Here is a 26,619-nt window from a genome sequence, read left to right as displayed (position 1 = left end):
GTATTACTCAGCCATAAAAAGGAATGAAATTGGGTCATTTGTAGAGACATGGATGGACCTAGAGACTGTCATACAGAGTGACGTAAGTCAGAAAGAGAAAAACAAATATCGTATATTAACGCATATATGTGGAATCTAGAAAAATGGTACCAATGAACCAGTTTGCAAGGCAGAAATAGAGACATAGATGTAGAGAACAAACATATGGACACCAAGGGGGGGAAGCGGAGGGTGGCGGTGGTGGTGGGATGAACTGGGAGATTGGGACTGACATGTATACATTGATGTGTATAAAATGGATGACTAATAAGAACCTGCTGTATAAAAAAATAAATTAAATACGTATATGCAAAAAAATAAATAAATAAAATAGGTTCGCTCTAGATTCAACTGTCATGTCAGGATGGAAAGCAAACTTCAAAGAAGATTTGTTATCAAAGATTTGATATCACCTCTGGGTGTCAAGATATGATGGATGGTCCAGAGCTAATGGGGTTTATCATTCCCGTCATGGTCATGGAATCTTCTGGGTTAGAGAATTAAGCTTTCAGGTGACACCATTTAAGCTTGGGTCTAGCAGAATGGAGAAAGAGGACATGGTGCAGAGGGATCCAAAGTCACTTCATACAAGGCATTTTCCCTGGTCCCCAAAGTTAAGATTCCCTCTTATAAGCTCCCTCTTACTATACACCCTTCTTCATTGGACACTATTTATTAAATACTGTCTGAATGTTTATCCTTCCCAATGGCTTATCAACTCCCTAAGAAACAACATCTGTCTGGTTTGTGCTTGTACATCTATGACACTGCCTAATATGTAGTAGGTAATCAATAAATACTTGTAGTATACAATAAAAAAACTTATTAGAATGACACATAATTGAAGGGCATCACCAAAGAGGATTCTAGAATTTTCTCCTCCACAGTTTTAATATTGGTCTTTTGTTAAGCATTAGTGTTTTTCTTTTTAAACTTTATCACATTCTTCATAATTAACATTGTTTGCTCGGCGTTCATAAAACTAGTTCTCATTTATCTAAGGGTACACAGAAGATAGGCAGATAAACAATAAACTGGTCATGGTTTCCTCAGTCCCAAATTTCTGGTCCAGGTGAAAAGGGAAAAGATGTCTCCTCATACATTCTGCTACCTCTTTCTATGAAAGCTGATGGGCAGAGTCAGAAATCGCCCTACTGTGCGAAGCCCATTTTCTCAGGAGCAACAGGCAGAAAGATGAAATCATGCAAAAGCCACTGGAAATAGGTATCTTATATCCCCAAATCTCAGAATGTGGTGTTCATAAAAGAAATCTAGAAAAGAGCCTTAAAAAATAGCCCATGCCTTTTTTTTTCTTAGATTCCATATATATGCGTTAGCATACTGTATTTGTCTTTCTTTTTCTCACTTACTTCACTCTGTATGACAGACTCTAGGTCCATCCACCTCACTACAAATAACTCAATTTCGTTTCTTCTTATGGCTGAGTCATATTCCATTGTATATATATGCCACATCTTTATCCATTCATCTGTGGATGGACACTTAGGTTGCTTCCATGTCCTGGCTATTGTAAAAAAAAAAAAAAAAAAGGTCATGAAGTACCTAGTGGTAAGACGGGAATAAAGACACAGACCTACTAAAGCATGTACTTGAGGATATGGGGAGGCAGAAGGGTAAGCTGTGAGAAAGTGAGAGAGTGGCATGGACATATATACACTACCAAACGTAAAATAGATAGCTAGTGGGAAGCAGCCGCATAGCACAGGGAGATCAGCTCGGTGCTTTGTGACCACCTAGAGGGGTGGGATAGGGAGGGTGGGAGGGAGGGAGACGCAAGAGGGAGGAGATATGGGAACATATGTATATGTATAACTGATTCACTTCGTTACAAAGCAGAAACTAACACACCATTGTAAAGCAATTATACTCCAATAAAGCTGTTAATAAATAAATAAATAAAAGGACTATGATTACTCTGAAAAAAAAAAAAATAGTCCACGCAACCTGCTAGACAAGAGGCAGGATCTGAATAAACAAGGTCAGTGACTCCTAAGGAGCTGTCATTCAAAGAGAGAGGAACACAACTTTCTTTGTCTCCCAGTGACAGGTGACACCACCCCACAGGCGCCTCCCCAGCAAGGAGCAAATCGCGTCATATTCATTCTTCTGTGACTAAGCTACCATCAGCCTTTTTAAAACAATGCAACTTTAACACCCAAGGAATTTGGCTTCAGGGGAAAATCTTATATCCCTTCTATTGTAGTATCTGGGTGGCATGGAAGCATGCCAAAGGCTACATGTGAGAAAAAGAAAAGAAGTGAAAAACAATTGGGGTGATTTTCCAAGAAAAATATTCCCAGCCAAACTGGGAGACAGGAAATCATTGGTCTTGGGATGTTCCTTGGCTGGGTACATATGGAGCTTTACCTCTTTATCTCAGAGCTGGGTGCTCTCTTGGTCTGTAAAGAAGGTAAGGAAAGCAAAGCGAGCCACCCTGGGGGCTAGTGCGTCCCCTTCACCAGGATGCTCATGGAGCCGCACCCTGCAAATCCATCCTGGAAATTTCATGTGCTGCCGTCTTTACCGGATCGGACTGAGCCATCTCTTCTGTTTGTTATTTTTCTTCATGTTCCCTCCTGGGAAGGTTGAACTCTTGGGTTGGCACTGGCAGCATGGCATCCACTCTCTGACACTTTCTGATCGTTCTACGCTAGGCAAGAAACTTTGCCACTGCTTAAAGTCCCAGTGTTCCTGTCTGTAACATGGAGGTGATAAATCCCAACATCATTGGATTATTTCAAAGATGTAGTGAAATCAATTATGTAAAGGGTCTGATGCAAGGAAGCAAATATTAATTTCCTTCTTTATTCCTCTGTTCCTTCCCTAAATCCAAATTCTCCTTATTAACTGACAGGAACAACTTGGTGAAAATTATTTTCCTAGGCCAAGTCTGCAAGATGAATAAAAGAAGAATTTCTCTCCTTGCAGTGAGAGAAGATCATAGGTCTAGGCAGCTCCAGCATCAACCAGCTAGAAGGTTCTCACCCTTCTGTGATCTGTACAATGGGAGACCTGCATCCTGTTTCTCCTCCCCTTTCTTCCCAGGACTCCTCTCCAGAACTCTGGACCTTCACTGAAAATCCTGAAACAATCAAATCCCCAAATCCCTTCCAATTCTGCAGTTATGATTTTATGTAAAATTATTAATAATGATAATAAGAATATTGAATATGGAAAATCTGAGGCCAAAAGAAACAGTCATAGCACATAATCCAAAACCAAAGATCAACGACACCTTGGGTATTCATTGTTGTATTATCTGTGCTGAAACGCCTCATCGGGGGACATGGGTAATTAGGAGTTTCATGGTGTGGCTTTGGTCAGCCTTCAGTAATTTGTACTTTTGCATCCACAAACTCAACCATGGGAATATCCCAGATCCCAGCCATCTGACCTCACGTCAGACTTATGGTCAGGAATCAATGGCTGGGGCACTAAGAGACAGTCCCTATTACAAAATGCCATTATATTTTCTATATAAAATATTGTTTATCAGAACACAGTTGCTGGTGCCCTCCAGAGTTTGCTCATCGATAACTAACAATGCATTGGCGGGGGCGGGGGTCACACCTGAATGAGTCTCCTCCTGATTTCATTAGACACCAGTTCGTTTTCCAAATTCAACTATTTGCTTTGGCATCTGGCTTGAGAAAGGAGAACAACTCTGTGGACCCTTGTATAAATAAACGAATTTGCATTGGGCCAGACTTTGGGAAGCTAGTGGCACCCAAAAGGATGAACCGAGTCAGAGAAGCAGAGAATATATTTCTTGTTTGAGCCTTCAGGACTGAGAACATGCTACCTGCTTCTCTGGTTTGGCCAAAACTGAGGAGAAGCAATGTTACACCACAGTTGTTATGAAAAACGTGGTTAGTTACAAGTGAAATTACGCCTGCAGACAAGGCAAGAAAACTCTGACTCAAAAGCAAAATGGTGGTGTTCAAAGTAATCAGAAGAACTGCAAGACATATGCTGAATGTAGCACCTCAAAGTGAAAACAGATGGACTAATGTGTATTGATCTCCAATGGCTCGTTGACACCCTTCTGAAACTGAGGCAATGAAGGGTATTGAAGGAGTACTTTAAGTGGAGAGAGGTAGACCATGGGGGATTAGAAAATCTGGGGCAAGGACTCTTTGGTGAACTCTGAGCTTCAGTTTAGAATGTCACCCTGAAGTCTTTTTTAGCCAACAGCTGGAAGGAAGGAAGGGAAGATGCCTGGGGGAGGAGGGGTGGGTGTCTCCATCACCACCTTGCCAATTTCTCTACTCTCACATGTTTATTTTTACTCTTTCATTATCTCAGCTTCCCTCGTTCCTCAGCCTCTGGATAGATCAACAGCAGTAATGCAATAACCCAGTTCCCACAGGCTATTTGGGCAGGACCTCAGCCCTCCTCCCAAGAAAATGCACTTTACCTTTTCTTAGAGGGTCTCTATTTTGTGTCTCGAATGTGATTAGGGACCACACAATTCAGGTGCCACAATCTCCCTCCAGGCATTCCCCATGCACCTTGATCATATCCAAGGGGCACTGCCACCTCCCTCTTCCCTGATGTTCTGGAGCCCTTGAAATACCATTATTAAGAGAAGGGCTAGAGAAATATGCACTCGTTTTTTACCTATAAAAATGACTATTTCACATGGTTCAAGCTAATGGATAGGAAGACATTCTCAAGCAAACGTTTTGGTTTTGTTTTAAAGTCCATGTTGGAGACCCAGGGAGAACTTTGGTCTTTACTCCTAGAGTTTGTGACTTATGGATTTGGCGTCATCTGGGGAAGTGGCAATCCCTGAGGTGTCCAGTCTGCCTCTGGCCCAGATGTGAGATGAAGCTGGGGAGAAAGAAACATTCCAGAATTTCATAGGTTGAGGGAGGTGGTTGTAGCTTCTGTACATGTTCATTTCTTTTTATTGCTTTCCTTTTTATTTCCAACTCATTTGGGTTTGGGTTCCAGATTTGCTTTTCTCTTTGTAAACTAGATTTTGAAATTATTATCTGACGTATATGTTTGCTTCTCTCTTAAATGAAATGTAAATTGGCTGACTTTTAATTTCAGGTACTTTAGTTTTCATTCTACTTTTCGTCTCTGTTTGGCCATGTGTTTTGCTGCCAAGAACAGAGAAGCCTTGATGTTTAGAATCTTCTTCTTTAAATAAATGTGCATTTTAGGTATTAAAAATACATAAGTAAACAAATACATATCACTCACCTTATGCCTACATAAGAATAGACTATCCACTTTAAAAAAAGAGAGAGAGGGACTTCCTGGTGGTGCAGTGGTTAAGAACCCGCCTGCCAATGCAGGGGGCATGGGTTCGAGCCCTGGTCCCGGAGGATCCCACATGCCGCGGAGCAACTAAGCCCGTGCGCCACAACTACTGAGACTGCGCTCTGAGAAGCCCACGCACCGCAACGAAGAGTAGCACCCGCTCTCCGCAACTAGAGAAAGCCCACATGCAGCAATGAAGACCCAGCACAGCCAATAAATCAATCAATCAATAATTTTTAAAAACATAAAAACCCTCGGAACTTTTTTTAAAAAAAAAAAAAGAAAAAGAGAGAGAGAGAGAGAGAAGGGCTAGCGAGAAGTGAGAAGGAACATTCCTTGGGCGCTTTTTTTTTTTTTATGTTACATCAACAAACTGTGCCTTTGGTCTAGGCTGGCTGATGTATAGATGGCATGGGATACTAAGCCATCCAGGAGAGAGGGAGTGCTGTTGGATTAGCACTTCCCAACTAGTAGAAAAGGCACCTACAACAGAAGGAACTATAGATAGTGAATGGAGTTAGCCTTATGGAAATATTTAGGGGTATTAATCTCAAATAGTAACTCTCATGGCCAAAGTCAGGCTGGAAAGAGACTTTGATCATGCTTTCTGTTTCCATTCCTTCTTCCTATTTTTTTCCTTACCCTTTCCTTGATGGGTGATACAGGAAGACAGTTTCTTTGGTCTTTCGTCCACGGCTGTTTCAAAGTATGGTCAAGGGGTTACTGATGGAACCAACAGGTATTGCCATATGGGTTAGGGGGTCTTGAAAGAAGGTAGACGAGCTGGGGGAGCATGGGGCAGGTACATCTGAGAGTTAAATTGCTAACAAAAACGGATCAGGCTATATGTATGGGTTGGGCAGATGGAGAGGAAATCTTGGAACTTTGCACAATGATAATACCCCCTAACTGAACTCAAACCATCCAGTGACCTCCCCCCATTCCAGACCCCCAGAGCTTATTCTATCGTTTGCTAACTGTACAGAATCACCACTCAATGTTCAGGGACAAACGTCTCTCTGGGCTTTCCTCCCTCCTCATCCCTCACTCAAGGAATTTTGCAGATAAATCACCATGTTAATCCCCTAGCCAGAGAGTTATGGGCTGTAGGAAAGCAGGAGAGGAATATTGAAATGGGACTTGGGGATAGAAGGAAACCCTGGATGAGAAATGAAGGATGGACTTACAGAAGAGCAGCCCCCCATCAGGATGGATCTTCCAGAGAGAGAAGAGGGGTGAGCTTGGAGATGTGGGAACAGGACGGTCTTTTCAAAACAATGAAAGGTGAACAGGCAAAGAGACAGGTTTCAGGGAAGCGGGAAAGGGAAAGAAGGAGTTAAACGCTAAAGGGGAAAAACAGAAAGGGAAAAGAAAGCTCTGTTCCAACTATGGGTGATGGTGAGAGGCAGCCTTATGAGGTCCGATCGGGCCCCTTCAGCCTTACGAAGTGTTTGCTCCCGGGATAAGAGGCCGAATGGCAATCACTATGGAGGCCTTCACCAGGGCTGGTCATCTCCTTCCACGCTGCCGTCTTATTGACAAGCGTAGACACAGCACCCCTGATGGGGAGGTGGTGAGGACAGTGGTGGATCTGCCACCTTTGGTCCACGGCTGTGGGCGCTTCTCCACGGATTTGCTAGCTTCGGGCTCGGAGGAAGAGATGCCAGAGAGGAAAGGCAGGAATTCTTTACTTTCCATCTTTGCTGCAATTCTCTTCCATTGTTGGTGTGTGTGTGCGCGTGTGTGTTTGTGTCTAGGTAACATGATGTAGTGCAGAGACATCATGTGTCTACCTGGCACTAATTCAACTGCTGAGTGAGAGGATGAGAAAGATAGGGGAAGGTAGAGAGACAAGGAGAGACAGAGAGACAGAGACAGAGAGGGATAAAGTAAATAATATAAACAGAACTCTGCACACCATTCTGTTCAATGAACTGCTTATGCCCCAGGGAGGGCTTAAGATGTAAGATGTGCTTCCACTGTTCCCATAACTAGTCTGGTGCCCCATGCGTCTCTCATAATGTGGTAACTTAATAGAATTTTCAAAGACAATTTCAGATAAATTAGGAGTTTGGGATTAACATATGCACACTACTGTGTATAAAATAGATAACCAACAAGGACCTACTGTATAGCACAGGGAACTGCACTCAATACCTTGTAATAACCTACAAGGAAAAAGAATCTGAAACAGAATATATATACATATATACATTTGTATTGATATATATGTATAACTATATATATATGTATAGCTGAATCACTTTGCTGTACACCTGAAACTAACACAACACTGTAAATCAACTAGACTTCAATTTTTTTCAAAAGATAATTTCATCTTTAAGAGATTTTCTCACTGACTTTAGACCAACCCCACCATCTGTATGTTGGGTGCATGTAGCTGTGTATTGTGTCTGAATGGCCTTACACGTGTTGTGAATACCTGCATACACATGTGTGGGTGTGGTATGCACTTGTTAGTGTATGGGTGTGAACAGATTGTGTCTGTAGGTAGGTGTGTGCATAGATATTCTGTTTAGTGACTGGGTATATCTGTGCTGAGGGCCGTGTGGATGGATTTAACATTGATAACGGGCAGTTCAGAGGAAAGAAATTCCTGTGAAGCTCTCAAGTGTATTTTGTCCCTTCTGAATACTCAAGTGAGTTCTCACGGCTGCATTTATTCTTTACTGCTGCCTAGAATTGCCCATTATGAATGCAGGTGTGAATGTGTATGCACCCATATGTGCATCTGTGAATATGTGTCTGTGAATAGGTGTGACTTCCTTAATTGTATTAGAAACTGACACCGAATGCTGTGATGTGCCTCCCAGATCCCCCTTCATAAATGAAGGACTAATTGTCACCATTGCTTGGGGGTGCTGCTGAAAGAGGGTCCTCAAGAGTCAGCCCTCTTTGGGAATTTCCAAGATGGAAGAGGGTCACGATGGATGGAGTCCACACTCAGTAACTGATCAACATCAGGGTGTAAGAGACCAGACTCCTCACCCCAACTTGGAACATCTATGAAGAACCATCAAACTCCAACTGCCCCGTGAGTCTGGCTGAGGCCCTCCCTGGAATCGCATTGAAGCTCAGCTTCTTCCTCCACCTAATCCTGGTTTCGTTCCCTCCCTTCTACAGTTAATTGGCCCCAAGAGGTCTCCCTAATAAACTTCCTGTGTGCTACTCTCCATCTCAGAGTCAGCTTCTGAAGATGCTAACCCGCCATGACATGGCAGGAATCAAAGTCTGGAATCACTCACTGAGTCACAGTGTGGAATAGATGTGAGGGGTCATCATTCTAACCTCCTTCCCCCTCATTCAAACTGGTTCATTATCATGGTTCTAAGCTCAGACTTCAAAGTCACACACTGGTTTTCAAATCTGAACTCTCAACAGCCACGTGACAGTGGACAAGCTCCAACTTTTCTGAATCTCATTTTCTATAAACTAAGGTAATAATAGTGTCTACAGTCTGAGGTTATTATGAGAATTAAATGAGATAAGGCAGGCAAAGCCTTCAATCAAGGGTCCAGCACCCACTAAACACCCAATAAATATTAGCATCTTCACTACCTTGTTCTGGGCTTATATATGATTGCTGGTGGGAAAATGTGTAAGCTAGAGTTTCTCCGGAGGTTTAACTATATCTGATAAATTAATCACACAATAAATGCCATACGGATGCTCCTCTCTGTCAGGCTTGAGATTCTCCCAAACGAGGATCTGGCCACCAAAATCCTGAAAGCTGAACAGCAAAGGATGTCTGTGCTTGCCAACACAGACTCTTCCTGCTACTTCTCCAGCTACAGGTTTTAAAAGCTCCTGGCTAACCAGACTCCTGTTTAGTATAGTAGAGGCAGGGAGAGAGCTGACAAAGAGATTCAGCTTTCAAATAACATCAAGATGCATCAGGAAGTGTGGAGAGGAAACCGCCAGGGGAGCAGTAAATCATTATATTGCAGAAGAAGGTAGGAAACAAGGTCCCTCTGCGGCAGCCAACCTCTGAGATGGGCCCCCAAGACCCTCGGCTTTTGACATTCACATACTTGTGTTCTCCCCGCCTATGTTGAATAGGGCTGACTTTCATAACCAACAGGATACTATGGAAACATCAGAGTGTGACTTCCAAGACTAGAAAAGGCAATGCAACTTCCTCCTCTCTCTCTCTCTCTCTCTCTCTCTCTCTCTCTCTCAGATCATTCATTTGGAGGGAAACCAGCTGCCATGTTATGAAGACACTCAAGCAGCCCGTGGAGAGGTCCACTTGGCAAGAACTGAGACCTCCAGCCAACAGCCATGTGAGTGCACCATCTTGGAAGTGGATCCCCCGACCCCACTTAAGCCTTCAGATGAAACCATAGCCCCAGCCACCATCTTGAAAACACCCTCAAGAGAGACCTTGAGCCAGACCCACCCAGCTAAGCAGCCCAAAGTCCTGACTTACAGAAACTGTTAGATGATAAATGTTTGCCCTTGTAAGCCTCTAAGTTTGGGGGTAATAGACAACTGCTATACCATCACTTCTTTTTAGAGAAGATACAATTTATCCAAATTCCCTCATTAGCTTAAACTATACGAAATTGCCAATGTTTGACCATTTTAACCCACAAAAAATGACAGGGACGTGCGGTACAACCTCTACAATGACCTAGGGAAGGACTCAAGGGTCTGGATAAATACAGGCCTGTTTCTGGAGCTAGGGACACTGTGTTCCCATAAAGGCCCAGCGTGGCTGTGTTTCTGGAAGCCAGCACCCTGGGAGAGTAAAATCCTTCCAGCTCACCTGCCTGCACACGCTCCCCTCTTTCCAGCTAGGCCTGTGGGCAAAAAGGGGGGCTTCAGAGCTCCTCCCAATAACTCTCTGTCTCTTTCTTCGTCTCAGAATGCTGCTTTTTACAAGCCCCCAAGTTCAACAAAGCTCCAAGTCCTAGAAAGAAGTGGAGCGGCATCTTGCAACACAATTAGAGAGATTGGTTCATGGGCCCTGGACACAGCACTCCATCCAGCAGAGCCTCAAAGAGTCCCCGGTGAACCATTTGCCAGCTTTAATTTCTCAGGGGCTGCTTCAGCAGGTGGCCACTAGCAGGTAGTCAATAGGGCCCTTCTGGCCGAGGACTGGCGGCTCTTTGGAAAGGTCAAATCCAGAGGCCGGAGGGCATGGCTCAAGAGGTCATGGGGTCAGGACCCGTCACTGTGACAGATGAATCTAAGCATGTCTCTCTCTCTCTCTCTCTGGAAGCAGGGCCAAGCCTCTTGAGACAGGGGAGGTGGGGGTGGTGTTGGAGCCTCACAAAGAAAGCTGAGTCTGGTGTCTGGCCGGCACCTCTCAACTGGTCTTCATTAGGCGGCCCGACAACCCTCTTCTGCCGCCCTCTGTCCCTCACTGATGGGGCGCTGTCACCAGACCTCTCAACTGTTCCTCATTAGGTGAAACAGTGCGCTTTTGTCCTGCATGAAGCCTTCTTTGTTCCGCCAGCCCAGCCAAGCTAGAAAGCCAGAAACTGATACAAAACAATGCCACTCTATCCTGAGGGGACCCCCTCCCTCCTCCCTCTTCCTCCCCCTGGCCGGACAAGGAAGGGCGACTTTACACACACACACACACACACACACACACACACACACACACACACACACGCCCCCCGCTGCCGGTCACATCTCTGGATGTCTAGCTGAGAACGTGTTTGCTGGAGCAGAAGAAACATGTCGAGCATAGACCAGCGGTTCCCAAACGTGGCAGCGCATTGGAGTCATCTAGAGATCTTCCAAAAACAAGTGGTCCCCATCCCCGACTTTCCGATTTGATTGGTCTGAGCAGAGACATCGGGATTTGTAAAACCTCTGCACGTAACTCAAATGTGCAGAAAAGTCTGGGAACTACTGGCGAGGTGGAGAACCTGTTCTCAACTATCCATGCCCACCTGCCACCTTTTGCACACTTTAAAATCAGGAGCGGTACCTAAAATATGTCACATCTTGCAGGGCGTGGCGACATCCGTCAACACGTCTGCCTGCTGGAAAGAAGCAGGAAGGCCATACCTGCATATGCCTGGTGAAGGAAGACCAGCTCTATTGGGGAAAGTGACGTAGACACAGCCAACGCAACTGCGGTGGAGTGTTTTAATCCTGGCTTTCAGCGTCTTAAATCGTGCACAGAGATCAGAGACCTTAGGGCTCCACCTCTCTTTCTCCTCCCTGATCCTTCCCACTGTGCCCTCGAGCAAAAACTCCACATCCTCAAAGATACACTGCTGCCAAGGAGACCTGATTGGCTAGATTCAGGTTGTCTTGCCAGCTCCCACCCCCAAAGCAATGCTGAAGGGTCTATCTATCCAAAAGTGGTTTTGTAAGCCTGATGTGTCTCAGTACCCCCTACTCGTCTTATAGGCTGAGTAGGAAGACGGAGTATAATTTCAAGACAAAAAGAAAGGCTCTCGTTTCCCACCACAGCTGATGGCAAATTATCAGTATTTCCCCGCCCAAGATCTACTAAAGTCTCACCTCCTCTCGGTTCAGCCCTGAAATGACAACCTTATGGATTTATACAGGTTAGAGCATCCCAACTCCGCTTCTAAGAGTGGATGTTAGGTAGTGGAGCCAGATTTCACAAATAAAACTACAGGATTCCCAGTAAAATTTGAATTTCAGATGCACAATGAGTAATTTTTTTTTAGTGTAAGGAGGTCCCATGCAATACTTGGGGGTACACTTAGACTAAAAATTCTTATTGATCTGAAATTCCAATTTCACTGAGTGTCCTGTATTTTATCTGGCAATTTGCTGCCTGCTTAGCTGACAATAGTTTCTGAAGGAATGGGATCCCCCAGGAGGGATAAGAAGGTAACATTTTTGACTTTGGAATGCTGCTCTAAGAAGGATCTTAAAGCCACAGCAACAAATGGGAGAAAGAATGTCATGATTGATTAGCAATGTCTGCCATGGGTCTGGGCTGGAGAATAAAAGCATGCAAGCCACATATTTATAGCCATAGGTCAGATTCGTAATGATGTGTAATTAATGGGATCATTGCGGTGTTGAACTCGGGGTCATTTTTTTTGTTAATGAGGAAGGAGAAGCAGGGATTATCAATGAACGTGTAAAAGAAATGGAAGTTTGGCTGATTCTTTTTTTTAAAAAAGGGACTGGTGACTACATAGAGAATACGCTTTCTCCTTCTTGATCTTCTGTCTCTTGCTCTTCCTTTAAATCAGCTCTCCCGATGCCAGGCACCCAGTAGGTCTTGACACATGAGGAAAAACCCAACACCTCACAATTTCTCCCACCAGGCAGATCGTGAGTAACGTAAGTTCATGTGATGGCAAAACCGATGAGCCTATAGGAGAACTTTTCTGAGGCCTTCATGTCACTGAGTTTTCCTGCTCGCCCCGATATCTGAGGTCAACGCCCTCACCCATGCACTGCCATTCTCTGAGAACCATGGCTCCTTCCGGGCTGCAGATCTTGACCAGGGAGGAAGCCAAGAGCCAACCTTGAATGGGAATGCCCACCTTTGTGCACATTCCAGATGGCAGAAGGAACCCATTCATCAAACTCTGAAAACTGCCCCCGCTCCCCAGGAAGAAGGACCATGAACTGCTTGTAAATAGATGTCTTTAGGTTTAAACAAATTGCATCATTATTTTTATTTTTTGAGGGGTGTCCATGTGAAGGGAACTAGAGGCGGGCTTTGGTATTTGTCCTGCACACAATACATGCCTGGGTCTCCTGCTGTTTCCGTATCTTCTGCCCAAGCCAACTGGCCAGCCCCATGGCCTCCCAACAGGAGAGGGGTGCCAATTCCTAGCATTCTATTTTCATATTGTTTGATGATAAAAATCGCTCCAGCAGGACGAATGGCAGCGAACAAAAACAGGAAGCAGCCCCCTGATTAGATAGGGACAGGGTAGCCTATGGAGTAAAAAACAAAATGACTACAATGATAAATGAGTGGACCATGGACACTGCCATCTCCTTCCTGAACAGGCCAAGGAAAAGTAGGAAGAAGAAATCAGGGAAGAAGTCATGACCTGGGCTGTAAGTGGGGGTGAAGGAGCCTTGCCCTGTAGCATCACTCAGTGGGTACCGTCTTTGAGTTGCCTCTTGGGTTAGGGCCACTGGGACAATCATCTTGTTTTTCGGTACTTCCTTTGAAAATCTCGCTTAGGTGATTTAGCATTTTGCTTTGAAGTGTGGAGGTCCTTTGAAATCTATGGTCTTGGGCCTTAGCCGAAACTGAGTCAGCACCTATTCTGTCACATTATTACTCTAGGACAAGGGTGCTCAACTGGGGGAGACAATTTTGCTCTCCAGGGGATACCTGACAATGTCTAGAGCCATTTTTGGTTGTCACAACCTCTGTATTTTATTTAAAATGTGGGTCACACTAACCCCGTGTCTTACTCTAATTGTCTGGAGTAAGAAAGAGGTTGTAGACGAATCCCTGTCCACAGCCCCCAGTAAGCACGCTGCAAGTCCTGTGCTCCCAGCCCCAGGCTGGTCCAGGGGAGGAAACCTGACCCACAGGAGACCATCCATGTGCTGGCCAGTCACCTGTGTGTCATATAAGGCTCTGTCCACCAAGCCATGATTCAGCCATAAATCCTTCTCTAAGAATTTAGAATCAGTAAACCAACCTGCCAGTTGACAGGGGTCACCGGGAGTAGAGAGGTCATGATGGGGAGGGATGAGGCCACAGGCCCAGCCACCCAGAGTGGTGACAGATCAGGTGCAGAAGGAGAATGGGTTATCTATTTTAAATATAGCAGTGTGTACTTAAAATAGATAACCAACAAGGGCCTACTGTACAGGAAGGGAACTCTGTTCAGTATTCTGTAAGAACCTAAATGGGAAAAGAATTTGAAAGAGAATAGAAATTTTTAATTAATTTTCATTTAATTTTTAATTAATTAATTACTTATTTAAAAGGAGAATGGGGAAGATTCCAGAAGGGAGCAAAGATGAGAGAGGCCACAGCCCTCCCCCACCCCTGGAGGGAGAAACGGTGGCTTTTGCTTGCCAGTTCTCTCAAAGTACCCTTCTCCTTCTTGTGTTGGGGGCCTGAAAATATTTATCCTATTATTAATAATAACAGTAATAATAATAATATTCCCTATTATTGAGAATAATCTTAGAATAAAAATCCTTTTAACTTGAACTTGTTTGAGTGATCATATATTCCTCAAACCCTAAAGAGCCCTGATTAAAGTAGCTGCCCATGTAAGCACCACCCCAGAAGAAAATCATTCACTCTTCAGAGAAGGGGATTGTGGGAATAAGTAGCTGAGAGATCCATATTTGGCATCCTCATGGCTGTAAACTATTGAAGTAAACGGAAGAGCATTTCCATAAAGGAAAAAAAAAAGATCTACCTCATTTGATAGGATCTGAGAGGCCTGGTACAATGAGCTCCCATGTTATGATGATGCCTTTAGGCTGTGACACATTTATGTTCTCACACATCTCATTCTATGAGATGGCTAAGCTTTGGATGCAAGGAATATTGATTCATTTCATGCCCCCAAAGAAATGCTATGGGACTCGCTAACTTGGCATGGCCCAGCTAGGGACCGAATGATTATTTTGGCCATCTGTAAATTGTAAATGTCAATTTACAATGTAAATTCCTGAAGAGCTGCTACACAAAGGTCAAAAGTTACACGATGGTAGTAGAAGAAGGTATAGTGGAATCTTATCTGCCTACCATTCCATGCCTAGCTGTCTTCTAGAAACATTCCCTCTTTCCTTGAGAAACCCATTCTACTATGAGGTTTTGATGGGCTGAACATCACGAATTATCCCAGCCTCCTGTCCACTGCTGTAGGTTGGCCACCCAAACGAGGTATTAGGGAATCTCATCCCAGTGGCCCGAATGAGTGGCATAAAAAGGAAGAGGGGTTAACACAAACGAACCAATCATATTCCTATGGTCTTGGGCCTTGGAATTTTTACAAAGACACTAGAGAAAAAGCCGCTTTTTTACTCTGGAGTGACTAAGTTGGGATAATATCAGCTTGAAATTGCCTCTGACCATACCTCTCCTTCCCCACTCCCTCACCAAAAAAGGAAACCCATTTGCTGTAGAAGAAAATGATACCAATATAGAAAGAGAAATAGAGCTAAAAAGGGAAAGAAAGAAAAAGAGAAAGCAACTCTTAGAGAGTTTATAGTCCTAAAACCAGGTCCATCTCTAAACTTCACGGTTAGATGAGCCAACAAGTTAATTTTGGTTCCTTTTTTTCTTCTTTAATTGGGTTTCTGCCACTTTCTGCTACCCAAAACAGTCATGGATAATAGAGGATGAGTCTAAGAAGACTTGAATGAAAGAACATAGGGATGAATTGTCAACTACATTCTTACAATATTGTACTATTGTAAGATAATATTACAGTGAAGGTCTCCAAGAGAACAATCGCCCCTCATCAGCCCTGCTACACCCTTCCACCATCAAACAAGGAGTGTGAGATAATACTTCTAACGGGACTTGTTAAAGGGGGAAGGGTGGTCATGAAAATAAATGGAGCCTGGGTCAAAATAATTAGTAAAATATTGAGTTGAAGAAAAAGATTCTAGTTTCTTTATTATGATGGGACTTCTCAGAGCCTTCTGTGTGTTAATTATACAATTGGACCCTTCAAAAGAAAAATATAATAAAATATATTATACTGCCCTGGTGGCGCAGTGGTTGAGAGTCTGCCTGCCGATGCAGGGGACACGGGTTCGTGCCCCGGTCCGGGAAGATCCCACATGCCGTGGAGCGGCTGGATCTGTGAGCCATGGCCACTGAGCCTGCACATCCAGAGCCTGTGCTCCGCAACGGGAGAGGCCACAACAGTGAGAGGCCCGTGTACCGCAAAAAAAAAAAAAAAAAAAAAATATATATATATATATACAATATTCAGGATCCTAGAGAAAGTAAGGAAAGAAGGAAGGAAGGAGACGGGAGAGAGGGAGGAGGGAACAAAGAAGGAAGGAAGGAAAGAAGGAAGGAAGGAAAGAAAGGCTTTGAACACTGATCAAGAGTTTGTGGGGGGAAGGGATAAATTAGGAGTTTGCGATTAACAGATACACACGACTATATATAAAATAGGTAACCAACAAGGACATACTGTACAGCACAGGGAACTATATTCAATACCTTGTAATAACCTATAATGGAAAAGAATCTGAAAAAGAATAGATATATACGTATGTATAACTGAACCACTCTGCTGTACACCTTAAACTAACACAACATTGTACGTTAACTATACTTCAATTTTAAAAAAGAGTTTACTTCTAGGCCATTTCAGGTTACCTTTCACATCCCATCTCAGTTCCAGAACGCCAAATGCATAATTTACAACAAACTACGTTGTACCCTCCACTGACATTAGTGAGAAGGAAGAGACAGGCTAAAAGGGAGGGAGCCCATGGACTATTAGGGTGGAAGGAGATATTCCTCTCCTTTTTTTTCCCATTACTTCCAGTGCAACGATTTAGCAATCCCTCTGTGTTTGCCATGTGCCAAGCACTGAATGACATGCTAGTGATACAGAAATAGACAAGACATGATCCTGATGTCCAGGAAACTCTAGTCAGAGAGATGGAAAGATAGAGATATCTCAATACAGGATGGACACTGTTAGGAGGGGAAGGGAAAGGTTCCTGGAGAAGAAGATGCCCAGGGTGCCAGGAAAAGGGAAGAGGGAATTCAAGGTTTATGGGAAAAAAGCCAAGCCCACCCCAAAGCTATTCGCAGTTTAGAACTAACGAGTCATGCCATCCTGAGGACCCTCTTCTGAATGTATCTGCTGCTGCCCTTCTGTCGGCCTTCCAAAAGCCACATGGTTCAATTTTGCTACAGAACAGCGATCAGTGGAAGTAACTGACATAGATTAAGCTATGGGCAGGCTGTGTAGATCACGGGCCCAGATCTAATTCCTGCCTGGTACACTCAATTACGCAGGAGCTCCTTACTGGGGAAGCAGGTGTAGTTACTGTAAATAAGTTCAACTTTGGGCATGGATGTCATTGGGTAACTGCATTTGCCATGCTTGGGTGACACATAAGGAAACCATCAATAGTATGACTGTTGAGTTAGCCGAGACGTGGCGGGCCTTTCCTGACAGCCTGGTGTCTAAGTGAAGTAAGGGTGTACTTACTGAGGAAACCAACTGAGCGGTCACTTCATTCACATTGCTAGCTTTTAAATTGATAGGGAAATATGCACGAATAAATAAGTAATTGCCTCTATCAACAAGACTGTAAGACAGGCATCGGCAGGCTTACAATGACTGTGGGAGGCTGAGACCAGGCCAGGTAGGTAGAAGTCTGGGGTCAGGAGTAATATTAGTGCTGTGAGGAAGAAGGTTTACTAGCTGTGTGACCTTAAGCCAGTCACTCAACCTCTCTGAGCTTCATTTTCTATATCTGAGAAAGGGGGCTTAATCGTTCATTTCTATATCACAGAGCCACTGTGGGTCTGACATAAGAGAATAAAGGTGAAATCGTTTCAATTTTGCAAAGTGCAGTACATATCTGAGTTATTGTGGGCAAAACTTGGGAAAGGTGGTGGAGATGGGGAGATTTGGTTAAGAGACCGTAAGAAGAAAAACATCAAAATTATTCTGACCAATAGTACAAACTTCTAGTTATAAAATGAATAAGTTCTAGGGATCTAATGTACATCATGGTGACTACAGTTAATAAGACTGTACTATATACTTGAAAGTTGCTAAGAGTGTAGATCTTAAATGTTCTCAACACAAAACAGTAATGGTAATTATATGACGTAGGTTAAGTCACTTTCCCAAGGTTAGTAGCAAGCTATGATGTGAATCCTGCTTGAGCTGGAGCTCAAATTCATACCACCATGTCTCCCAATTACTTCTAATCAATTTGCAGGAATCGAAACGGAATTTAGCGTAAAGAAAATGTGGTATATACGTACAATGGAGTATTATTCATCCTTAAAAAAGAAAGAAGAAAATCCTGCCAAAAGTGACAACATAGATGAACCTGAAGGACATTATGTTAAGTGAAATAATCTAGTCACGGAAGGATGAATACTGTATGATTCCACGTATATGAGGTGTCTAACATAGCCACTCAGAAGTAGAGAGTAGAATGGTGGGTGCCACGGGCTAGAGGGAGGGAGAACTGGGGAGATGTTTAATGGGTATATATGTTCAGTTGGGACTTCCCTGGTGGTCCAGTGGTTAACGCTCCGCACTACCAATGCAGAGGGGCCGGGTTGGATCCCTGGTCAGGGAACTAGATCCTGCATGCCACAACTAAAAGATCCCACATGCTGCAACGAAGATCCTGTGTGCTACAACTAAGACCCAGCACGGCCAAAGAAATAAATAGTTTTAAAAATTAAAAAATAAATGTTCAGTTAGCCAAGATGAATGAGTTCTAGGGATCTGCTGTACACCATTCTGCTTACAGTTAACAATACTATATCGTACACGTAAACATTTGTTCACTGCCATGTTCAATGTTCTTACTACAATTTAAAAAGGAGAGAATTTAGTCTCCCAAAGGACTAAATGTTGAACTTCAGTGGCAAAACATTGAACTTTGCGAAACCCTTATCACTTCAACTGTTAAATGGGGACAAAGCAGTAGTTACCTTACGGGGTTATCTGAGGACTGAATGACATAACCCAGGCAAAGTATTTGGCATCGTGCCTAGAACATAATAAAGGCCCAATTAATGTTTGTTATTATTGTTTTTGTGATCATCATCAGAAACATCCTTAGTACTCCAGTGCCCAGACAGGTTGCTAAGAACTGGTGTTCCCCCATCACATACTCCCTTGCATCCCTTACAGCCATCTAAAGCTCTATGACAGACAGGCGAGCCAAGATCTCCATCCCCACCTTGGAAGCAGGAATAGTCAATAACGCCACAATCTAATAAAACATGCAAGGGACCCTAGGGGTTGAAAACTCTTCCAACTGAAAATCATCAAAACAAGTTATTTTGTCATCTCTAACAACAGTCCAGCTAAAATGTCAGCTGTGCTCTGATTCTTAGAATGAACAAAGCTTGAATCAAGTTTTGGAAAGTTTTCTGAGACTATCTGTATAGATATATAGGTAGATGGATATAATATGACACCATAATGTGACACTTTCCCTTCACATATGACTTTTTGCAGCAGGAGCGTAAGAGGGCAATTTTTTTTTTTACGTCTTTATTGGGGTATAATTGCTTTACAATGGTGTGTTAGTTTCTGCTGTATAACAAAGTGAATCAGCTATACACATACATATGTTCCCATATCTCTTCCCTCTTGCATCTCCCTCCCTCCCACCCTCCCTATCCCACCCCTCTAGGTGGTCACAAAGCACCGAGCTGATCTCCCTGTGCTATGCGGCTGCTTCCCACTAGCTGTCTATTTTACATTTGGTAGTGTATATATGTCCATGCCTCTCTCTCGCTTCAGAGATACTGGAGGACTCCATCAGTTTTCCGAAGGTCCTCTCTTAATCCTTTGATACACAAATCACTCTCGTTTGAAGCACTTGTCATGTCAGCTGGACTGATGCTACCACATTCTCATCCACCAAATGCTCTGCTTGTAATGAGAGCCACTCTCCGGCAAAATTTTTATCCATATTATGAAACCCTGCATCTTTTGCAAGACTTGCAATTCCGCTTTGCAAGCGTTTGCATCATACTGTTGGCTACCTATAGCATCTGGTAACCTTTGAGGGGTGCCCAATAATGATGTGGGTGCACTGGGGGGCAATTAGGCTTGTGTAAACTGTGTGGGGGGGTGGGGAATATGTGTGTAAGTGATGAGCTTATTGGTTACTTTTCATTTCATAATTTTTCTTCCCTACACAACTCAGTACAACATGAGCTCAGACAAAGGATTCCCAATTAATGGGATCTTCTAAACTTTGTTTCTAACTCTTGAGTACACAGGATATCATCTGGTGTGTGCTACACTTAATCCTCTCTTGGCTTGAGCTAGACTAGGCCAAGAGGAATCTCTGTCCACAAAAACAAATATTCTTAACTAAATCCTCCAGACGCTTGAGATCTGACACTAATTTTTTTATTGTTTCATATGAATTATTTAGTTCAGACTTGCTGGAACTGTGTAAATGTCCAAAAATTCAATTTGGTAATATTCTCAGTAATAATTCCCAATGGTGGAATAGGACTGAGCACAAAACAAAAGGGTGTTTAATAGGCATGGGGTCTTCATTACATAAGAATTTAGTATCCAACTCTTCACACAGTAATGAGTTTATATCTGGAAGCAAAAAGCCATTTATGATATAAAGAAGAATTCATAAGTGGATGGCCACTTATAAAATTAATTCCCATTAAAATCTGTTTCCCCACATAATTGACACAGTTGGTGACCTGGAGCAAATCATTTCACCTCTCCTGTCCTCAGTTGCCCCACGTGTAAATTGCAGACAAAATTAGCCCAAACTGAAGACCTGTACATTAGCTGAGATGAAACCTGGTCAAGCTTTTCAATCAGGAAAGTAAAGTAAAAAGAAAGTATCTGAAAGCAAAACCACAGTTGTCTTTCAATATCAGTTTTTCTTTTTTACTGTATTGATAGAACAATTGGATTTTAGGTGGGTTGCGCATTTCCAGGCTCCCTTGCAGCTAGGTGGGAATACGTAACAGTGGGATGGAGAAAAATGTGTGCAATTTCCCAGCCATGCGCTTAGAGGGAAGGGGCATTTCTTTCCCACCTGCATTATCCTCTTTCCACAGGCTGGACTACAGACTTGGTGCTGAAATACCTAGAAGAGTGTTGACATGAAAACACCTTAAAGATGATAAAGAAAAAAGATAGAAGAAACCTAAGGCCATGAAAACTCCAAGGTTCAGAGCTACCATACCAGCCAGCACAGTTTCTTATGTGCAAGATAAGTATCTACCTCATTTAAGCTACAGGTATTTGGAATCGCTCCTCAAGCAGCTGAAGTATAACCTACCTAAGATAGTGTCATTTTCCTTTCATCTGCCACACAATTAAGTACACTTTCATTATGCATCTCCCATGTATAAGACACTGGAGGCAATGTCGAGACGTGGCTCACAATATGGGTTCTCAAGTCAGGTTAACTTTCTCCAAATCCAGCTCTACCACTTCCTGACAATGTGATAAGTGAAAGTGATTTAACCTATCTAAGCTGTGGACTGTTAATCTATAGGCTGGATACAATAAGTGTAGCTACCTCATGGGATGGATGTAAGGTTTAATAATATAAGATATAATGAGATAATGCGTGGAAAACATTTAACACCATGACACACTGAGCATTCAAAAAATGTTAGCTCTTATTATTACAGGGAAAGGTGTTTTCAGGGCTGGAAGAAGCCCTGATGCTAAGTTCAGTTGGAGGATCTAAAGCTAAGGTGATGCCATGGTGGACTCGTTCATTCATGTTTTTGCTCATCTGCTAAGTGGATTTCCTTCTGAAATGTGAACTTGCTTTCTCGTTGGAAAATTCCCAAATTTTCAGATGAAAAAAAAACTCTTACCCTTTAGATTCAGTTTGATTTGGAAGATGGATGTTGAGGGTATGGGTAGGGCCAGGCAATAGTCTGCACCCACATCCTTCCGAGACAGCAAGGACTATACAGGTCCCATTTACCACCTGTGCCAGCCATGCACTGGCTCCAAATCACAGGAAACTACATTTCCCAAGCTGCTTTGCCTTCTGGGTTCCTGGTAGGCTCAGCCAATGGGAGGCACTGGTGGGAGACTGGAGGGAGGGAGAAAGAAGCAGCCAGGGTATTTCTCATTCCATCCACCCATCCTGTTTGGCAGTAGCTAAATGACCTTGGCTCCACATGTAGGTCCTGGCACCTGGGCTCTGGTAACACAAGCTTCTCTTTTTGTCCCCTTTCCCTAGGGATAGTAGTGACTTCCTGCTATTGGTAATCTCTGAGTTGCCTCATTTTTCCCTGTTTGCCTCTTTGGCTCTTCCACCACCTAGGAATTCAATTCCCTACATTAAATTCTCTCTGTTTGAAGGACCTTTAGTGACGTCTGCTTTCAGTCCAGACCCTGACAAATATAACATGGTAAATCCAGTGCTGAACATGCTGCCTCGTATGTGCAGGGGGTTCAATGCACATTTGCTGAATGAATCAATACTTGGAGCAGGAAGATGCTAATATCATCACTGAATTCGGTCCTCGGACCACTCTAAGGAGTTGTTTGGTTGAAAACACCTCTTATGGGGTACTCACGTCTATTCACAAACACTCTCAGCTTGCTAAATCACTGAATTTACCAAAACATTCGTCTTTCAAAACCCCATTGATAGGGCCTCTCAGGTGGCGCAGTGGTTAAGAATCCGCCTGCCAGTGCAGGGGACACGGGTTCGAGCCCTCGTCCGGGAAGATCCCACATGCCATGGAGTAACAAAGCCCGTGCACCACAACTACTGAGCCTGCACTCTAGAGCCCGCGAGCCACAACTACTGAGCCAGTGTGCCACAACTACTGAAGCCCGCGCGCCTACAGCCCGTGCTCCGCAACAAGAGAAGCCACCACAATGAGAAGCCTGCACACCGCAACGAAGAGTAGCCCCTGCTCACTGCAACTAGAGAAAACCCGTGTGCAGTCACAAAGACCCAACTCAGCCAAAATATAAATAAATACATTTATTAAAAACAAAACAAAAACCCCATTGATAGTCTCATTTCCAAAGTAGTAAATTCCATACCCTCAGGTCCTGAACTTCCAAAGGCAGTGAAGAATTTCTTCTGGAGAGCTTCTTATTATAGGATGATCCAGCTGAGAGCAGAATACATGAGGGGGATAGAGGAGAAGAGCGTGCAGAAAAAAACCACAACTTCTCTGAGAAGCTATTTATCTCCAGACAGCCGTGACACTACTGGGGATCAGCACAATATTTCAATATTTGTAAATATATATTTGGCCCCAAGAGTTCTCTCCCATGGTAACAGCTAATAAACCAAGCTGCCTGAGTTTATTCCTTCTGCCAAGGCATTCCACAGTCTGATTACATTGCTGTTTTATTCTAGTAAAGAAGAGAGAGGGAGAGAGAAAGAGAGAGAGAGCAAGGGATCACAGGTGATGGGAAAGCCAGGTTGATGAGGTTTTTTCATAGAGAGCCAGAACTACAGATGTACATTAGAATCAGCACGAGCCCTCTCCCTAAAACAGGAACTGGCCTCTTGACCTGGAGTTCCAAATTGTTTCGACACATCTGGCCAAGCAAGGGGCCACTCTACGTAGTCTCCAAACAAAGCCTGTAGGTGGTAAGTAGGTGGAACTCTCTCCAAGAAGGAGAAGAACTCCCAGGCAATGTCAGTGCTGTTGATCTCTGTGGACCACACTACAAGTGGCAAGGTGATCTTTTCATCTCTTGTTTATGTTTGACGGTTAGGAAGCCCAGGACCCAAGCAGTGAAGTGGTTTCCATATGGTCGTTGCTAATGCAGGTCCAAGTAGGACATGGGTCCAACACATGTTCCACCAAAGTACGCCATCTTTCCAAGACAATGCCTTTACTCCAAATGCTGAAATGGGTACCCTGGAGTTTTCCTTGGGGATTATTTGACTTGCTTTATTAATTATTATTTCTTTTTTTTTTTTCATTTCTCCCAAGCCAACAATTCCACATCATTTTTTTTTTTTTTTTTTTTTTTGCGGTACGCGGGCCTCTCACCACTGTGGCCTCTCCCATTGCGGAGCACAGGCTCCGGACGCGCAGGCTCAGCAGCCGTGGCTCACGGACCCAGTTGCTCCGCGGCATGTGGGATCTTCCTGGACCGGGGCACAAACCCGCGTCCCCTGCATCGGCAGGCGGACTCTCAACCATCACGTCACCAGGGAAGTCCGCCCACATCATTTTTTTGTGATAACACTATAACTAGAATCATGGATTTTAGACTTGGAGGTGACTTTGAAGTTCAACCCCCTCTATAATAATAATAACAATATTTGCTATTTACCAAGCATACCATGTGCTGTATACACTTTTCTAAGTCTTTTGTCTATTTTATTTCACGTGGTAGCCTTGACCAAAGTGCTCCCCCAGAATGCTGATCTCACAATATACTCCATAAATTGAAGATTCTGTGGTCCAAAAGAGTTTGCAGAAATGTAACCTACTGGATCCTTCTCAGGGGGAAAAACTATCACAAGATGCACACGAGCATCTGATAGACTCTGGGAAGTTCTGCAGTTAAGAAAACCATTTCATTTTTTTTTAACAATTTGTTTTCCAAACATCTCTGTCCATGGAATCCTTATTTCCTGAAATCCAATTACCAGCCTGCTCCCATTCTAAATCAGCGAGAAAGTTCCATCTTGTATTATATGTTCCCTGGCAAATTTAATTAAGATGGAGAAGGCCTCCAGCATCTTAGAGTTTTCAGCAATCAGTTCTTAACGAGGAGCTGCTTAACCCTTTCTTAACCCACAGAATGACGGCTGAGAATCCCTCGCTTGGTTAAGAGATCTAAGATCCTCTAAAGGAAGTTTCCAAGTGGATATATGGAAGATCTGCAAACACATCACTTAATCCTCACCCTTGTCCAAATCAGCCTCAAATGCATTATAATCGATATTTAAACAACTACAAAAGTGAAGGTTGACCCTGCGTGTCCCTTCCCATCCTTCCCCGCAGTTCATTCGAGATATTATCTGTAAGGAGTAAACAGGCCCGTCCTGAAGTCTTGGCCACCCCGGTGTGATATCAAACAGCTGCTCACAGGCCGTGGCAGCAGCGCCCATATTTCTCCTGCTGTACTTACTTATAACAAGTTGAGCTTCCTTGGGGGAGGGGGGGGTGCCGGGGGTGCCGGTGGGGGGGCTCTCTTTGAAGTTCAAGGGATCAATCTGTATGGTATGCGTGGGAAGGAAAACACATTCATCTCTCATGGAGAGCATCTTTTCCACGAGAACCGAATCTTTCAGAAAGAAGAGGTATCGCTTAGCACTTCGAATAATAAAAACAGTAAGAATAGTAACCCACATGATATTTATAAAGTGTTTACTGGTGTCAAGCCTGGTACCAGAGATACTGTCTGGTTTAAGTGTTTACTAGAAGGTAAGAACTGCAATGGTTCCCTTTTTACAAATGGGAAAACTGAGGCCCGGGGAGGCTAAGTGACATGTCCAAGGTCCCAAGGCAGGCGAATGGTGGACTTAGGTTTTACTTGGGCCCAGGACTGATTTCTTAGTTCCAAAACTGGGGCGAGAGCAGATCTCTTTGCTGAGTGAGGGGCAAAAACATGGGTTCTCCAAAAGTTCTCATTACCCTGGAGAACACAGACTCGGTAGTTACGAGTGGAAAGAACATGAGCTCCAATGTCATTCTCACCTTTCCAAGAGGGGGAGGCATGTGCTAATGGTGGGGAGGAAGGGTCAGTGTCCTGGCCGCTGCACATCCCCATGGAGTTCAAGTTCACTTCATCTGCTCAGGAGAAGGAAACCAGGGGATTGCAGGTGTGGCAGTGAAGACACACAACACAAGGACAAGACCTGCCAAATAGGATGGAACCTCCAAAAATAGTGCAGAGGGAGCCAGACACTTTTGCTAGGCATTGTCTATGAAACGACGCATCTTTGTTGAGTGCTATGTGCTACCTGAAGGGACCCAAGAGAGAAGAAGTTAGAAGTTGCAATGTCGCTTACCTTGCAAACCCTAGTTATTTTCACAATACCCTATTGGATACACAGGTCAGCCCTATTCAGCAAGGGAGGGACTTACCCAAGCGCATGAACACCAGAAGGCAAGGATCACGGGGGCCATCTTGGAAGATGCCAGCAGCTCGCATCTACTCTGTGCCACCAACAGTTGTAGGAGTCTGAACGATACAGAGTTCCCGGTCTAGTGGAGGTGACAGGCGTTACTTATACAGTCACACAAAGAACTATGCGATTATGCATGGGACTTGGAGCTTGAACAAATTACATGATTTTCTTAGAGTGTGGAATAGAAAAAAGGCCCAGCCCTGCTGGGCAGGTATGCCCAGGGTTTTAGTTTCTGTCACCGATTTTCTATGTGCAAGAATTCAACCTCTTTTAGTGCCACTAGCCTCAGCTGGCAAATGGAGACAATGTCAGTGGCTGCAAGGATGTAAAATTACCCCCAAGTTACAAGACGGCTATTTCTGGAATGCATGGATACAAAATTAAGAAGCTCTGAATATTTCAAGAGAGGATTTGGGGGTAGGCAGATGCTTTCTTAAGGCTTCCTCTGTTGATATTTGTCATCAGCTTTGTCAAAGCTTTTGTGTATTCATTCAACAAACATTTATTGAGCATCTATTATGTGTT

The sequence above is a fragment of the Stenella coeruleoalba genome (assembly GCF_951394435.1).
Source record: "Stenella coeruleoalba genome assembly, chromosome: 14".
Lineage (NCBI taxonomy): Eukaryota > Metazoa > Chordata > Mammalia > Artiodactyla > Delphinidae > Stenella > Stenella coeruleoalba.
The sequence above is the reverse complement of the archived record's forward strand: the minus strand, read 5'-3'. Positions refer to the sequence as shown.